The sequence below is a fragment of the Schistocerca piceifrons genome, chromosome 5 (assembly GCF_021461385.2).
Source record: "Schistocerca piceifrons isolate TAMUIC-IGC-003096 chromosome 5, iqSchPice1.1, whole genome shotgun sequence".
NCBI classification, from domain to species: domain Eukaryota; kingdom Metazoa; phylum Arthropoda; class Insecta; order Orthoptera; family Acrididae; genus Schistocerca; species Schistocerca piceifrons.
In genome coordinates this window covers 126,924,178-126,929,754 of record NC_060142.1, presented here as the reverse complement: position 1 = coordinate 126,929,754, position 5,577 = coordinate 126,924,178, and the positions used below count along the sequence as shown (strand labels likewise).

The 5,577-nt window shown below is 42.7% G+C and overlaps 1 pseudogene; it reads left to right on the top strand.

The window, feature by feature from the left end:
* The first annotated feature begins 4,454 nt into the window (after positions 1-4,454).
* LOC124799597 lies at positions 4,455-4,572 on the top strand (annotated as a pseudogene).
* The last annotated feature ends 1,005 nt before the right edge of the window (positions 4,573-5,577 follow it).

The following is a 5,577-nucleotide window of genomic DNA, read 5'->3' as shown; positions in this document are numbered from 1 at the left end:
ATACCGATCTATATGCGAGCTCCTTTACAGATGAACCACATTTTCCCAAAGTTCTGCTAAGAAACCGAAGTCAACAATTCTACCACAATCCTTACATCCTCGATCAGTTTTATATCGCTTTGCATCGTTACGCCAAAATACTCAGACGGTGTGACTGTGTCAAGCAACGCACTACTGATACCGTATTCCAAAATTACGGGTTTGTTTCTCCTACTTATCCAGAGATTGCTGCTCACCCTATCTGCAGATCATTTATGTATACAGGGTGTTACAAAAAGTACGGCCAAACTTTCAGGAAACATTCCTCACACACAAAGAAAGAAAATATGTTATGTGGACATGTGTCCGAAAACGCTTACTTTCCATGTTAGAGCTCATTTTATTACTTCTCTTCAAATCACATTAATCATGGAATGGAAACACACAGCAACAGAACGTACCAGCGTGACGTCAAACACTTTGTTACAGGAAATGTTCAAAATGTCCTCCGTTGCCGAGGATACATGCATCCACCCTCCGTCGTATGGAATCCCTGATGCGCTGATGCAGCCCTAGAGAATGGCGTATTGTATCACAGCCGTCCACAATACGAGCACGAAGAGTCTCTACATTTGGTACCGGGGTTGCGTGGACAAGAGCTTTCAAATGCCCCCATAAATGAAAGTCAAGAGGGTTGAGGTCAGGAGAGCGTGGAGGCCATGGAATTGGTCCGCCTCTACCAATCCGTCGGTCACCGAATCTGTTGTTGAGAAGCGTACGAACACTTCGACTGAAATGTGTTTGATGCTAGTACTGTAGAGCAATGAGTCGCATGTCAACACAAGCACCGAAGTCAACATTACCTTTCTTCAATTGGGCCAACTGGCGGTGAATCGAGGAAGTACAGTACATACTAACGAAACTAAAATGAGCTCTAACATGGAAATTAAGCGTTTCCGGACACATGTCCACATAACATCTTTTCTTTATTTGTGTGTGAGGAATGTTTCCTGAACGTTTGGCCGTACCTTTTTGTAACACCCTGTATAGAAAACGTATGGAAATCTACACATATGGAATCTGCCTGTTGGCCTTCATCCTTATTTCTCACTACATCATGTGAGAAATGAGCAAGCTAAGTTTCACACGAGTGATGCTTTCTGTTCACCTGATTACTCCCCATCTATCCCACTACTTAGACACAAACAAAACTCAACTCACTACTGATATCGAAGACATTCTATTTTCAAGCCGGCCGCTGTGGCCGAGGGGTTCTAGGCTCTTGTCCGGAACCGCGCTGCTGCTACGGTCGCAGCTTCGAATCCTGCCTCGGACATGGATGTGTGTGGTGTCCTTAGGTTAGTTAGGTTTAAGTAGTTCTAAGTCTAGGGGACTGATGACCTCAGATGTTAAGTCCCGTAGTACTTAGAGCCATTTGAACCATTTGATATATTTGCACGTTTCCATACCTCAATCAGTAAAAACGGAACCCTTATAGACCAGCATTGTTGTTTGTCTGTCTTTCTTTTTGTCTGTTCGGCTGTTAAGACCCCGTCTCCTCAGGAACGGCTCCAGGTATCAATGACAAGTACTAAGATCTAGAGTACCTGGGTGGAGTAAAAAATTGAAGCTTATAAGTCAATGCAATCAACAGGTACGGCCACATACGTCATATATTTTGAAATTATAGATGAACTATATCTACACAGGCTGACAATTGCTATGGAACAACAGACACTTGCTAAGGAAGAACTGCTAATTGCTACAGAACAACTGACTATTGATATGGAACTATCGACAATTGATACGGAACAACCGACAATTGCTATGGAACAACTGACAGTTGCTACGGGATACCCAGCCAATGACAGTAAAAGGAAATTTAGAGACCGGGACGTGCTAACTGCTGCGAAGTGCGTCGAAGAACGTTCCGTATGCATTCGATGCTTCATACAGTATGCTGCTTGGTGAAAGTTGTTACGGAACCATTTAGTGTGACTTTCTGTGTCATACGACAATATGTCTGCAAGACATCATTTGATAGCTCACAATCTGGGACGAGCAGTTGGATTGCTTGAAACTGGTCATCTCTCGATTAAAAAACGATGCTGAAGGTGAAAATGCTATCTGAAAGGGTGCCAATGGTCATACACGGACCACCCAACTTTCTATTTATGGACGACAATGGACACCCACACAGAACTGCTGAGGCGTCAGACACACTGGAAATTTAAGATACTGATTGTATGAAATGGCCTAGGTACTCTTTGGACGTAAAACCCCACAGAGCATGCCTGGGATGCTTTTGGTAGTCGTGTTTCTCTACGGACACCCCCTCCTCGAACCGTGCAACAACTGAAAACCACGCTGAAAGAGTAGAGGGGCAATATCTCCCAAGGACTCCCAAAACAGTTAAGTAGCCACCATGAATAACATGTGAAAAATGTGCATCAGGGGCCTCAGGAGGGCATATTCCTTACTGACAGTCCGGTATTGACGTTTACGTTGGGAGTTAGACCTGTGTCGGACATGAACGTTATTTATGTCTGCTGTCCTGCTTTCCCATGTGGTGAAATGTGTACGCTTTTTCGTTATAAATATGCCGTTCCAAATCTCTCACGTATGCATTGTGGTTCGTGTCGTCCAGTCCACCTTTGCCTGTGGTGGGTCTACCAGTGAAGCGTGAACCTCGAAACAGATCACGGGATCACATCTCGGTCGGATCAGGGATTTTTTTATACTTTGCTTTAACCTAGCATCTCTCAAAGATGTGATAAGTTTCCAGAAACAACATATGGTTCTGATGGTACATTAGACTGTAGGTCCCCTTTCTCCAATTGGATAACTGGGGTAGCTTAGAGACAGTCACCGAAGTGGCGTCCAACAGAAAGAATTGCACCAGGCCACTGAGGCACACGAAATTATTATTAACCTATATAAACAATTAAGTTTGTACAGCATGCTCGGAACGCGAGTTTTACTCGAACTTGTCCGGGTTTCTTCTGAGTCATCAACCTTCCGACTGGTAATGAACTGACCTCTTCACCACAGAGCAGCACTTGCACCCTACGTCCTCTACGATTTGCTCGACATATTCCTATAACTGCATTTCCCTATGTTTTTACCTATACAGCTCCCTCTAGTACTATTTAAAATATTCCCAGATGTCTTCATGTATGTCCCATCGTACTGTCCTGTCTTCTTGCCAGTGTTTTCCACATTATACTTCTTCGCAGAGAGTGTAGAGTACCGCCACCTAATTTTCGATATTCTTTTATAGCACCAAACCTCTAACGCTTAGTTTCTCTTCTATTATAATTTTTCACAGCCCATGATTCATTAACATACAATGCTATGTTCCGAAGGTACTTCTCAGAAATTTCCTTTTTCTAATTAAGATCGATATTTCGTACTATTAGACTTCTTTGGCCGGGAATGCCCTCTTTGGCACTGCTAGTCTGCTTCTTATGTTTTCTTTGTTTTGTCCGTCATGTGTTATTTTTTGACCACGGATTTTCAGGTCGTAAAAGTGCATTTTAGGCGCCTAAAATAGGCTCTTTCATTACCTCATTTAAACTATATCAAACCTAAAACAGGCCCTAAAAAGTGTTATACAGAAAAACTAAACGTAAAGGTAAAATAACAATATTGACATATGAGCAAATTATTATTTAACAACAAGGAAAATGGAAATGTGCACAGCTGCACAACACAGCAACATTTTACTGCTTTAATGCTGAAACTGATCCCAAACCTTCATATACAGACATATATTGAAATTCGTGGAATACTCAATACATACCGGATAAAACAGCGGTTTCAAACATTCAGATCATAGCTGGCTTCACAGTAAATAACTAAGACCTTTTGTAAGTTTTCCAGAGAAAAACTATGGCGCTTGTCAGTCAGTATTAATTTATATGCCGAAAAAGAACGCTCCACATCAACGGATGTTACACTGGCGTACTTCACTTTCGGCACATGATGGATAGGAATGCTGCAATTAGGGGAGTTGGATTTTCCGCTAAGTAAGTATGCTGCTGCGCGTAAGTGCTTCAGGCTGTGTCCTTCTGAAAAACCTTTTGTTTTTGTCTGTATTTTCTCCCACTTCACCTAGTGCTTCTTAATTTTCTTTTTAATTTCCTCCAGTAAAGAAATGTTCTCGTAGATAGGTCTCCTTGAACCTTCTAATTCGAAATAATATTTGCCATACACGTTTAGATGGTTCTAATACTGTATAAGTCAAGTACTGTAGGACTGAGGGATATTTGAGCAATTGTTTTGCTGACGTTAAAAAAGCAGAGTCCTCTGGCAGATTTTCAGTTATCTTCTTGTCTGCCCCAGGGGGTAACAACAGGTTCGGATGGCAAGAGGCATCTGCAAATTGATCTTTGAATGTCTACATCTTTGATGGTGCCTTAACAAAAACTCTCTTTACTGTGAAGGTTAATTTATTTATCTTGGCGAATAAAAGGGGCAACGGCCTTGCCGCAGTGGATACACCGGTTCCCGTCAGATCACCGAAGTTAAGCGCTGTCGGGTATGGCCGGCACTTGGATGGGTGACCATCCACGCTGCCATGCGCTGTTGCCGTTTTTTCGGGGTGCACTCAGCCTCGTGATGCCAATTGAGGTTCTACTCGACCGAATACTAGCGGATCTGGTCACAGAAAACCATCATAACGACCGGGAGAGCGGTGTGCTGACCACACGCTCCTCCTATCCGTATCCTCATCTGAAGATAACACGGCGGTCGGACGGCCCCGATGGGTCACTTGTGGCCTGAAGACAGAGTGTTTAGGGAATAAAAATCTTAACTTGCTCTGCTGTACGTTTGATAGCATGTGTCACACAAGCGACATGCACCATCAAAGGGCAGAATACTCGGAGCAATCATACACTGATCAGCCAGAACATTATGCCCACCTACCTAAGGCCGGTATTACACTATCAAATTTCTTTGTCCAATATCTTTGTCCAATATCTTTGTCAAAGATTTTTGATAGTGTAATAGGGATCTTCGACAAATGTCGTCCAATATTTGATCAAATCTAGGCCGAGGCCGTATATTTGATCAAAGAAATCGCTTGTCTTCTGTTCACTGCAATGCGAAATGTTACCACGCGGAGCGCTAGCATCGCTGCAGCGTTCTGTCGTCTGTAGTGTTTTTATAACCATTGCCGGTAAATACAATTGGTGTGTGCCGACAACTACAGAATTAATAGAGATGTCTGAAGCTTATGAGGCGCTTTACAACGTGAGGCACCCTGAATACAAAAATACATTAAGAAGATTGGAGACCTAACCTAACATAACCCTCTCCTGTAGCAAGGAATCGGAGTGTTATAGTGAGCCTGTCTTCTGAAGATATAGCAGTTCTTAAGTGAAAATTGTGCTTTGTGATATGAGGATACACTTCATTGAGCACATACAGAAATGTATGCTCATCCATTCTTAAGTAATTGATGTACGACTTGACGTCTTCCACTGTAAGCTCACGTAACAAGTTTTGTTGAATGCTTTTATCGTGTCGTCGTAAAACCCACGGCTTCACCCAGATTAGATTAGTTTTTCGTTCCATAGATCCGTGCTGAGGAGA